The sequence below is a fragment of the Astatotilapia calliptera genome, chromosome 19 (assembly GCF_900246225.1).
Source record: "Astatotilapia calliptera chromosome 19, fAstCal1.2, whole genome shotgun sequence".
Lineage (NCBI taxonomy): Eukaryota > Metazoa > Chordata > Actinopteri > Cichliformes > Cichlidae > Astatotilapia > Astatotilapia calliptera.
In genome coordinates, this window is record NC_039320.1 from 30,126,554 (window position 1) to 30,139,492 (window position 12,939).

Genomic DNA, 12,939 nt, shown 5'->3' on the forward strand with positions numbered 1-12,939 from the left:
CCCCCCCCCCCCCCCCCCCCAATTTTTGCACATGTCGAGGAGCGTGTCAGGCTACATTTCACTGTATGTTATACTTGTATAACTATGCATGTGACAAATAAAGAACCTTGAACCTTGAACCTTGAACTGTAAAGGTGTAAAATGTAAAAAAGACAAAAATTTGCACGAGAAGGTAGCAGTATTTCTCCATCTCGTTGCTGTTGTTTTGTTGTAAAGTTTCAAGTTTTGTGTATCAAGTGAGAAACTGTGTTCACTGTTTTTCAGAAGTGTTGGTGAGCGAATGCAATGATTTCCAGAATCATGTCCTGTTGAAGGATCAGAGAGCGTAATCATTGTCCTATTAAAGTCAAAGTCACAGTCAAAGTCAAAAAAACTTTGTTTATTTACATTCTCTAAATCTTCATGATTTACTCACATTTTACTTAGTGTTCAAACTATTGTGGAAAGTGGATTCTAACTAGAACATTTTTTTCCATTCTTATCGACTTCTCTTTAGACCTAATGGATTTTTCCCAAAAGCTTTTTTGTTTTTTATAATTTGAATACAGTAGGTGAATGATGCATTTTAAAAATATGAATCACTGTTCAAAATTTAAATGTTATGCTATTAGCTTGGAACATTGTGATCTGCTGAAATGAACAGCAGCTTGACAGATAATTCACCTCGTGAATATGTTGGTATGATATCTTCCTGAGCCTCAAGTCCACAACACATCTGTGCTACGTCGTTTGGAGGGCGGGGCTTTGTTTTCGTAGGAGGGGAGGGGGTCTCTTGGCCGCTGTTGTGAATGGGGGGTCAGCATGACGTCAGGAAACCAATGTCAACAATGCAGCTGGAGGAGAAAAGGCGTTTCATCCTAACACACAATCACACTCACAAGAGACCCGTGTATCACTCATCGATTCACGTCCAAAGCCTGTTAAAAGCTGCGGTTCTGCCTGTCGAAGGACTGTGGACACTGCACAGCATGGATTAATTTTTGTTTCTCAGAAACTGAACGCAGACGAGCAAGAAAAACAACAACAAAAACTGGTAAGTCCTCCTCTGCTCGTTTACTACGCTTGGACAAAGCAGACAAGAACCTCTGTCAGCACTGGATTGGACTAATCTGCTTGGCTAGATTCCCTCGCTTGTTTGTGTTGCAGTTTCATTGCTGTTGTGTTCACTGGAGTTGCTTTGAGCACGGTTTCACTTATTCCTGAGGCGTACCCGCCTTTTATGGTTTGCTGACACGGGTCAGCAGGTATGCAGTGGACTACGCTATATGTGTGTTTGCCTTGAAAACGCGTAACCTTTGCCGCAAAATACGTCGGGACAGTACGAAGCTTAACAAATCTGTGTCTTGGGGCTGTTTTGCTAAGCTGATTAAATTCAACAAACAGTATCACGAATTTACGTTATTAAAACGACTAAATATTGTTAGTATCCAACTGAAAGAAACCTCTGTTGTACTCCGTACTGGACCACCAGCACAGTTAGTTTATGATAATCACATGCTTCTTAAAAGGAACGTTTGTACATGTCTACCGTTATTTGTTTGCTAACCACATCCCATTTTTGTAATACATTCTCTAATACTTATCTTAAGTTTAAACTGGAGGCACATGTTTTACGCGGGAGACAATTGCTTCCAGAAATGGACTCGAGCCCTGCCATTCTCGGGGAGGGAGGACAAAGGACCCAGCCTCCCTGCGCCTTATTCCCGTCTCAACTACTGAACAGCCACCTCATGAACACTATTCCACGATAAGAATAAATCGCTATGTATCTTGTTATTCCTGAGAAAGGATGTGTCAGAATTGGCTCTGCTTCTGCTTTTCAACCATCGCAATCCCTGTGCTCAAACTGTGACATAATCTCTGAGGTCTTTTTTGTTTAAATTTTGAATATCTTTATTCACTTGGCATATAAATATTTGTTACACCCAGTCATCACCAAATCCCGTTATTTCTACTCCCCAGATAATATGACTGGAGACTTAGAAGCCATTGTGAGCATGTCTTCTTGTTAACAGATTAGGTCTTTGTTATCCTTCAGCAAGTAGCCTACTACAAAGCCTCTCTTCATCTTTGTGTTAATAGAAATGCACTAACATCAGAATGTTTGACGCTCTTGTGATCTGTTTTCTCTTACAATTTCCATACTGTGGGGCAGGGGAAAGGTGACTTAAGCCAGTCTGCACATTAGCAGACTTCTTGTTGTAACTTACTGGGTTGTTCACAAAAAATAAATTAAATATACTACTACTACTACTACTATTAATAATAATAATGATAAAAAATGGTGGTGCAGAGGTTAGCACTGTTCAATTCAAATTTATTTATATTCACAACAGTCGCCTCAAGTCGCTTTATATTGTAAGGTAGACCCTAGAATAATGCATACAGAGAAAACCCAACAATCATATGAGAAAGCACTTTGGCGACAGTGGGAAGGAAAAACTCCCTTTTAACAGGAAGAAACCTCCAGCAGAACCAGGCTCAGGGAGGGGCGGGGCCATCTGCTGTGATTGGTGGGGATGAGAGAAGGAAGACAGGATAAAGACATGCTGTGGAAGAGAGACAGAGGTTAATAACAAGTATGATTCAGCAGAGAGGTCTGTGAACACATAGTGAGTGAGAATGGTGACTGAAGAAGAAACACCCAGTGCATCATGGGAATCCCCCGGCAGTCTAGACCTTTTGCAGCATAACTGAGGGAGGATTCAGGGTCACCTGGTCCAGCCCTAACTATATGCTTTAGCAAAAAGGAAAGTTTGAAGCCTAATCTTGAAAGTAGAGATAGTGTCTGTCTCCTGAATCCAAACTGGAAGCTGGTTCCACAGAAGAGGGGCCTGAAAACTGAAGGCTCTGCCTCCCATTCTACTTTTAAATACTCTAGGAACAACAAGTAGGCCTGCAGTGCGAGAGCGAAGTGCTCTAATAGGGTGATATGGTACTACAAGGTCATTAAGATAAGATGGGGCCTGATTATTTAAGACCTTGTATGTGAGGAGCAGGATTTTGAATTCTGGATTTAGAGAAATATGCTCTCTGTTTCTAGTCCCTGTCAGGACTCTTGCTGCAGCATTTTGGATTAACTGAAGGCTTTTCAGTGAGTTTTTTGGACATCCTTGATAATAATGAATTGCAGTAATCCAGCCTGGAAGTAATAAATGCATGAACTCGTTTTTCAGCGTCACTCTGAGACAGGATATTTCTAACTTTAGAGATGTTGCACAAATGGAAGAAAGCAGTCTTACATATTTGTTTAATATGTGCGTTGAAGGACATGTCCTGGTCAAAAATGACTCCAAGGTTCCTCACAGCGTTACTGGAGGCCAAGGTAATGCCATCCAGAGTAAGAATCTGGTTAGATACAATATTTCTAAGATTTTCAGGGCCGAAAACAATAACTTCAGTTTGATCTGAATTTAGAAGCAGAAAGTTAGCGGTCATCCAGGTCTTTATGTCTTTAAGACATTCCTGCAGTCTAACTAATTGGTGTGTGTTATCTGGCTTCATGGACAGATAGAGTTGGGTGTCATCTGCATAGCAGTGTAAATGTATGCTATGTCTTCTAATGATGCTGCCTAAGGGAAGCATGTATAATGTAAACAGAATTGGTCCTAGCACTGAACCCTGTGGAACTCCATAATTAACCTCAGTGTGTGAAGAGGACTCTCCATTTACATGCACAAATTCCTGCAGTCTAACTAATTGGTGTGTGTTATCTGGCTTCATGGACAGATAGAGTTGGGTGTCATCTGCATAGCAGTGTAAATGTATGCTATGTCTTCTAATGATGCTGCCTAAGGGAAGCATGTATAATGTAAACAAAATTGGTCCTAGCACTGAACCCTGTGGAACTCCATAATTAACCTCAGTGTGTGAAGAGGACTCTCCATTTACATGCACAAATTGTAGTCTATTAGATAGATATAATACAAACCACTGCAGCACAGTACCTGTAATACCTACAGCATGTTCTAATCGCTCTAATAGGATATTATGGTTGACAGTATCGAACGCTGCACTGAGGTCTAGCAGGACAAGCACAGAGATGAGTCCACTGTCAGAGGCCATAAGAAGATCATTTGTAACCTTCACTAAAGCTGTTTCTGTGCTGTGATGAGCTCTGAAACCTGACTGAAACTCTTCAATAAGCCATTCCTCTGCAGATGATCTGTTAGCTGTTTGACAACTACTCTTTCAAGAATCTTTATAATAAGAGGAAGGTTGGAGATTGGCCTATAATTAGCTATGATGGGTCTAGAGATGGCTTTTTACGTAACAGTTTAACTACTGCCAGCTTGAAGGCCTGTGGTACATAGCTGATTATTAGAGATAGGTTGATCATATTTAAGATTGAAGCATTAATTAATGGTAGGACATCTTTGAGCAGTCTTGTAGGAATGGGGCCTAAAAGACACGTTGATGGTTTGGAGAAAGTAAGTAAATGGTAAATGGCCTGTATTTGTATAGCGCTTTACTAGTCCCTAAGGACCTCAAAGGGCTTTACACATCCAGTCATCCACACATTCACACACTTGTGAATTACTGAAATTAACTAATGGGAGAAAAAGACTCTAAATGAATATCAGTGGTATCATATCATATCAAATTTATTTGATTATATCAAATTTATTGTACACCAAAAAGTGCTTTCCAGTAATATCATGATACAGATAAAATCACAATATATATATATATATATATATATATATATATATATATATATATATATATATATATATATATATATATATATATATATATATATATATATATATATATATATATATATATATATATGTATATATATATATATATATATATATATATTACAGATATAAAATAATTACATCATGTAAATGCAGAGCCAGATGAAAATCACCCTAATTAGCCTCGCTAGGTTAAACAAGTAATTTTTTTAGACGTGATTTAAAGATTTAATAGAATCAGATGCGCGAATGTCAAGAGGATCATTATTCTATAATTTGGGTGTGGCAACGGCGAAGGCACAATCTCCTCTAGTAGGTACTGAAAGTAGCTGTAGATAATGTTATGTCTGTGACATTATCTGCTGTGTAATCAATTATTGTAAATGTAAATGTTATCAGGAAATGATCAGACAGGAGAGGGTTTTCAGGAAACACTGTTAAATGTTCAGTTTCTATGCCATGTGTTAAAACAAGATCTAGAGTGTGATTAAAGTGGTGGGTGGGTTCTTTTACATTTTGAGAGAAGCCAATTGAGTCTAATAACAAATTAAATGCCATGTTGAGGCTGTCATTTTTAGCATCTACATGGATGTTAAAATCACCCACAATAATTATTTTATCTGAGCTCAGAACTAAATTAGATATAAAGTCTGAGAAATCAGAGAGAAACTCTGTGTAAAGCCCAGGTGGACGATAGATGATAACAAGTAAGACTGGTTTCTGAGTTTCACAGCTGGGGTGGACGAGGCTAAGCATCAGGCTTTCAAATGAATTAAAAGTCTGTCTGGGTCTTTGGTTGATTAATAGGCTGGTGTGAAAAATTGCTGCCACACCGCCCCCTCGGCCTGTGCTTCGAGGTTTCTGGTAGTTAGAATGACTCGGGGGTGTTGATTCATTTAAACTAACATAATCATCCTGCTGATCCTTTGGTGATCAATTATTAAGTCATGCACTAACAGAGGCTTGGAAGAGAGAGACCTAATGTTTAATAATCCACATTTCACTCTTTTACTCTTTGGTTCAGATGTGGATACTGTATTGTTCTTTCTTTGCGATTTTTTTTTTTTTTTTTTTTTTTTTTTTTTTTATGTTTAAGACATTTTTTGCTGGATTTTAGTTTGCTTATTTTTTTTGTCTGTTTGGGAGCTGAAACACTCTTTATGGGGATGGGGTTTTGGGGAGATAATAGGAGGAGAGAAGCAGCAGAGAGGCATGTAAGACTGCAACTCTCCTTCCTGGTCCCAACTCTGGATAGAGATATTTTTGGTGTTTAATAAATTTGTCCATCCATCCATCCATCCATCCATCCATCTTCATCCACTTTATCCGGGGCCGGGTCGCGGGGGCAGCAGCCTAAGCAAAGAGGCCCAGACCTCCCTCTCCCCAGCCACCTCCTCCAGCTTATCCGGGGGAATACCAAGGCGTTCCCAGGCCAGCCGAGAGATATAATCTCTCCAGCGTGTCCTGGGTCTGCCCCGGGGCCTCCTCCCGGTGGGACATGCCTGGAACACCTCACCCAGGAGGCGCCCAGGGGGCATCCTTGTCAGATGCCCGAACCACCTCAGCTGGCTCCTTTCGATGTGGAGCAGCAGCTGCTCTACTCTGAGCCCCTCCCGGATGGCCGAACTTCTCACCCTATCTCTAAGGGAGAGGCCAGCCACCCTTCGGTGGGAGACCCTACCAGGGGGCAAAAGTCCCCAGACAACATAGCCCCTGGGATCCCTGGGACACACAAACCCCTCCACCACGATAAGGTAGCGATTCAAGGATAAATTTGTCCATATTTCTAGAAATGAGAGCTGCTCCATCCAAAGTGGGATGGATGCTGTCTCTCCTAACAAGACCAGGTTTCGGGAGAAAAAAATGGAACACAGTCTTCGGTATCCAGCTAAACTTCATGTGAAATATAATGGACACCTGAAGGTCTTTTCTACTCCGGGTGAGGTGTCCGTGTTTATAAACTCTGAGCTGAATAGTTTGTAATAGAGCTGTATGATTTAAGCTTCTTCTGTAAAATATTCTTTAATGTTCTGAGAGACCGGTATATTGATTTTTCTTCTATTTAACAGTTTGTTTGAGCACGGAGTTAAGCGTAGTGGGTTTTTTTCCTGATTGGACACTCTGTGGAGGAATGTGTGGAAGGCCGTGTGCCCAGTGGCCTTGGGCCGAGAGGGACGCCAGTACTTTCTTCCAGAAGTGCTTTATGCGGGGGTGGGGGGTGGATGGGGAGTGCCTATGGTTTTTTTTTTTGTTTGTTTTTTTTAGGCTGTTTAAGTGCAGTGGTTTTTTTTTGGTTTTGTTTTTTATGTGTGTGTGTGTGTATATGTACGCACATGGCGATGGAAGTCGATATCTGATCGAGTTGATACATGATGTTTTGGTTAAACAATGAGGTGTGCTTTGAGGGAAACGATGTAAAAATAGTTCTCGGACATATAATTAAAAGACGTAAAGTTCTCTCACACCTTAAATCACTCAAAGCAGATATAATATTCATTTAGGAAACTCATATAAATATTAACAACCAACGAAGATTAAGAGCAAATTGGATATCTCAAGTGTATCAAGCTCCTTTTACCAGTAAGGCCAGAGGTGTTGCGATTCTCCTTAAAAAGAATGTTTCATTCTGTCCAGACTTTGTGATCGCTGACCCATATGGCAGATACCTTATAGTCACTGGTCAAATTAATTTACTACCGATAACGTTGCTTAACATCTATGAGCCAAATGTGGATAATCCTGATTTTTTTAAAAGAATGTTTTCAACTTAATACCTACAGTAACCGCCAACATTATTATTGGTGGTGACTGTAACTGCTTCCTCAACACTTTTTTGGATAGACTATCTATAAAAGCCCCCTCTAATATTAGGTCCGTACAAACTCTGAATGATTTAATTAAAACTAGAAATTTAATTGATATCTGGCGCTTACAACATCCTACTGAGAGGGCCTATTCATTTTTCTCTCATGTCCATAAAACCTATACTAAAATGGTAAATGGCCTGTATTTATATAGCGCCTTACTAGTCCCTAAGGACCCCAAAGCGCTTTACATATCCAGTCATCCACCCATTCACACACACATTCACACACTGGTGATGGCAAGCTACACTGTAACCACAGCCACCCTGGGGCGCACTGACAGAGGTGAGAATTGACTATTTTCTGATATCCTGCCCATAGTTGTTGATTCAAATTACCATAATATTGTAATATCTGACCACAGCCTGGTTTCAATGGTCTTTAAAAACAATTTGACCAAAAATTATAATTGGCGTTTTAACCCTTCCCTTCTGAATGATCAAGAATTTATTAAATATCTCAATGCGAATATGGATATGTTTCTTGCTACTAATGATAACGGAGAAGTTTCGGATTCTACTTTATGGGAGACCTTTAAAGTCGTGATGAGAGGTCATATTATTTCCTTTGAATCTTCCAAGAAAAAAATATTGGGAAAAAGGCAAATAAAGAAATAGAAAATAAGCTTCCTGAACTGGAAGAAGTATATAGATCATCTTTGTTGCAAACTGATTTAAATGAAAATTTGAAATTAAGGTATGAATATAACACAATTTTAAATAAACGCATTAGCAATCTTCTCTTGAAGCTCAAACAGAGACATTTTGAATTTGGAGATAAACCAGAGAAACTGCTGGCAAATAAACTTAGAGGGGAACAAGCAAAACGAGCAATTCAAAAAGTGATAATGAAATCCGGTAAAGTAAGTACTAATCCAAAGGAAATTAATACTTGTTTTACCAAATTCTATAAAGATCTGTATTCTAGTAAAATTAAACCCTCTCAAAGCGATTTTAGCAACTTCTTCGATCAATTATCTATTCCCCAATTAGATGAAGCCCTGAGAGATGAAATTGATTCCCCTGTCTCCGAAAAACATCTTTTAAGAACAATCCAAGCCTTACCACTTGGAAAGACAGCTGGCCCAGATGGATTCGGTAATGAATTCTTTAAAGCCTTCCAAAATAAAATTACTCCTCTCATGCTTAGGATGATAAATGACCCCGTTAAAAATAAAAGGTTACCAACTTCACTTTACGATGCAAATATTTGTTTGCTTCACAAAACTGGAAAGGAGGAAGGTGACCCAGCAAATTATAGACCCATTGCTCTTTTAAATTGTGATCATAAAATCATAACCAAAGTCTTAGCTACAAGATTGAGCAAACATATTTCAACAATTATACATCCTAATCAAACAGGATTTATTCCTGGTAGATGGTCATTTAATAATGTCTGTTTATTATTAAATACAATTTACTCAGGTTATGGAAAAGAGGCTAAAACAGCAGTATTTTCTCTGGATGCCCAAAAAGCGTTTGATCAGATTGAATGGCCTTATATATTTGAGACTCTAAAACAATTTGGTTTTGGGGAGTACTTTAGGGATTGATTAAAATGATTTATCTGTGTCCGGTGTCCTGCATTCTCACTAACGCAGATAAATCCTCCCCCTTTCAATTACAGGGGGATCCCCTCTCACCGCTTCTTTTTGATATAGCTCTGGAGCCCCTTTCCATTAACATAAGAAACCACCCTGGTATACAGGGAGTTAAATTTGGGAATGTTGAAAGTCTTGTTAATATGTATGCAGATGATTTACTGATCTGCCTTCCTGAACCAGAAATTTAATTCCCTAATCTTTTAAATTGCATTAAACACTTTGGGAAATTATCAGGATATATGATCAATTGGGACAAATCTGAATTTATGCCAATAACAGATAATCTATGCCCAAAGTTCCTCAGCTCACTCCCATTCAAATTAGTGACTACATCTTTTACCTACCTTGGCCTTAAGATCTCTAAAAATCCCAAACTCCTCTATAAATTGAATTTCTTGGAAATGCTGGACAAGCTCAAAGACGATATTAGAAAATGGAAACTGCTTCCACTGTCTCTGATTGGTCGAATAAATGCAGTTAGAATGGTGTCTTTGCCACGTTTTTTATATCTTTTTCAAAACCTTCCTATTTATTTGCCACTTAAATTTTTTAAGCAGCTTGATTCATTGATTCTTTCATTCATTTGGGCATGAAAACCCCCTCAGATATCCAAGGCTCATCTTCAAAAAAATACTTCCAGTGGGGGGTTAGGTCTCCCTGTGTTTAGACATTATTACTGGGCAGCAAATTTAAGAGCTCTATTGCACTGGCAGTGGGTTTCGCCTACTGATTATTGTTATGCTAAGCTTCCGATCTGGCTTCAGGTAGAGGCAGCAACCGTATCTGGTTCTTCTAATAATGAACTGGTAATGAACTAATCATTTGATTCAGGTGTGTTGACCCATGGTGAGACCTAAAACCTGCAGGACACTGGCCCTTGAGGCCTGCAGTTCCCCACCCCTGGTATACTGTCTAGTATAAAGGCAGAATCGCCAATTACCAGAGTTTGATCCCCAGCAGGTGCTACTAGGAGGATGAGGAGTACCACTAGCAATATTTTTAAAATCAGTTATTGGCTCTGTATATGATGTGAAGTTATGATTTTTAACATTCCAAAACATCCTGCAAAACAAACTAAGGTGTACTAACTTTGTATAAAAGACTGTATAAAAGTACTCTACAGTTTAGTGCAGAATGAACAGGTTAGTTTGCCGTATTTAAAGTAAAGAACAGCGTATTGCACTGGTGTCATAGATGTGGTGTTCATGGTTTATGTTAGGTTACATTATTCATTCAGTGAGTTCCATCTTTATGCTAACTGTATACTGCAGGGGTGGGGGAACTCCCGGTGTCCTGCGGGTTTTACATGTGTCCTTGATCCAACACAGCTGATTTAAATGGCTAAATTACCCCCTCAACATGTCTTGGAGTTCCACAGAGGCCTGGTAATGAACTAATCATTTGATTCAGGTGTGTTGACCCATGGTGAGACCCAAAACCTGCAGGACACTGGCCCTTGAGGCCTGCAGTTCCCCACCCCTGGTATACTGTCTTGTAACCCAACCAGTGCAGGGGCCTCCCTACAACCCGGACTCTGCGTTGTGTAATTTTGTGTTGGATTAGGGTGTACAGTAGAGAGACCAGTATGACACAGGCGTTCAATTTGTGGCTCGGACCGCGCCGTTTATTTAGATGCTGGGGCATAAACAACTCCAACTCTGCTGCTGGCCCTTGCAAATCACAGTAAACACTGAGTGAATATTAAAACATACTGAAGGGCAACAACAAAAAACACATTACACAAAAATAATCATGTAGTTAAGGCACCTTTACAACATTCCGTGGTTTCAGGTATGTGCATGACGCAAAATTAACATAGCAGGACTACTAGCGAACTGCAGCTAAAAAGCTAGTGATTCGTCTTGCATCACTTTGCATGAAGAATTGCGCTGCTAGCAAGCAGAGATGTAGCCCAAAATCGCAGCAGACATTTCCAAATCTCAATAAACGCAAGATATGCAGAGTGTGACTGGACATACTCCATGTGAGTGAAGTTGGCCCCCCCACCTTCTTCAATTCCAACAAAAGTGGTATCAAACGTTTGTGCTACGTTTGTGCTGGTTTGTGCTGCAAAAATTTTCGTTTGTGCTGCTATCATTTTAAAGATATTAATAGAAATTTCTAGAGGTCATCAAAGGTCAACCAGCCCCCCCACATTAATGGAATCAAACAAAATTGGTGTCAAACAACTGTTTGTGCTGGTTTGTGCTGCTAAAATTGTCGTTTGTGCTGCTTCTGTTTTAAAGATATTAATGAAAAGGTAAAGGTCAAAAGGTCAACCAGCCCCCCCACATTACCCAAATCAAAGAAAATTTATGTTAAACGTTTGTGCTATGTTTGTGCTGGTTTGTGCTGCAAACATTTTCGTTTGTGCTGCTAACATTTTAAACATTTTAATAAAATAACGTCTTGATGCGTACTTAATCATCCAGGTAAGTAAATCCCAAAAGGTTGATTCTGTCCATCTGGACATTTTCAGCTGGAGAAACGTTTCGTCATCATCCAAGTGACTTCTTCGGTCTCAGCTGACTGCAGGTTTTTCCAACCTTATAAACAGTACATTTGCATAGTGAAGGAAACTAGCACCTCTGAATGAACAAAGTGCTGGGGGGTTAGTTCCATGATTGTTAGTATGCAAATTCTTATGACCATTGATCAATGACAACTAATCAAAGCCTACTGATTAATGGCCCTGAGTACCATTCACAGAAAGTGGGGAATGGCTACAATCACAGCATTGTAGGATGGCGAAAGATGTACCCTTGGGCCCCCCTTCTCGATTCAGAGATGGTCAGCATCCTGACAGCCCGATGGACAAAGCTGTCTCTCAGTCTGTGTGTTCTGGCCCAGAGGCTCTTCAGTATCCTTCCTGATGGCAGCAAACTGAAGACGCTGCTGAAGGGATGAGTGTAGTCACCTGTAATGGAGAGGACCTTCCAAATGAGGCAGGTGCATTGTCATTTTTTCCTGCAGAACCCAGTGCAGGAGTCATACTTGTGCTTCTCAGTTTGCAGAGGAAGTAGAGTCGCTGTTGGTCTTCTCCACATTCAGGGACAGGTTGTTGTTGCTGTACCACTCTGCCAGATGGTTAACTTCACCCCTGTAGTAGATCTCATCGTGAGTCAGCAGAGTGAAGAGAAGTGGGCTCAACACACATCCTTGGGGAGCCCCCATATTCAGTGTTCTTGGGCTGGAGGTGTTGCTGTCGACCCGTACAATCTGCTGTCTTCCTGTCAAGAAATCTAGCAGCCAGTTATACAGCAAGGTGCTGATCCCCAGCAGATCCAGTTTGTGAATGAGAGGGAATGATGATGCTGAAAGCTGAACTGAAGTCTATGAACAGCACTCTGACATATGAGTCTCTAGTGTTGAGATGTGTGAGGGCTGAGTAAGGGGCAGCTGAAATTCCATCATCACTTGAGCGTTTTGACGAAAGCAATAATTTGATTTGATGCATGACGTTCAAAGCACTTCATAATGATGGAGGTGAGTTTGACAGGACGGTAGTCCTTAAAGCAGGAGGTAGATGACTTCTTGGGTACAGTAATGATGTTGGAGGCTTTGAGGCATGTGGGAACGGCGGTACTGATTTTGGCAAGGGATCTCCACACACTGTCTGGGGATTGTGTCACCACGGTCTGCAGAGTGGGCTTGTACTCTGTGATGGTTTGTATTCCTTGCCACTGCCTCCAAGTATCTCTGCTGTCGCTGAAGCTTTGCTGTAGCTGATGCCACGTGACAGGTTTGCCCTTGCTGTTCTTTGGCTCAC

The 12,939-nt window shown here is 40.3% G+C and overlaps 1 protein-coding gene across 2 annotated transcripts in view; it reads left to right on the forward strand.

Moving 5' to 3' along the window:
* The first annotated feature begins 789 nt into the window (after positions 1 to 789).
* The window catches only part of LOC113012007 (transcription regulator protein BACH2-like), a 62,733-nt gene continuing 50,583 nt past the window's right edge, over positions 790 to 12,939 (forward strand). For both annotated transcript variants that reach the window (XM_026151945.1, XM_026151946.1), the window contains exon 1: positions 790 to 1,033. The gene's annotated coding sequence lies outside the window, so the exon portion shown is untranslated. The remainder of the gene's footprint in view (positions 1,034 to 12,939) is intronic.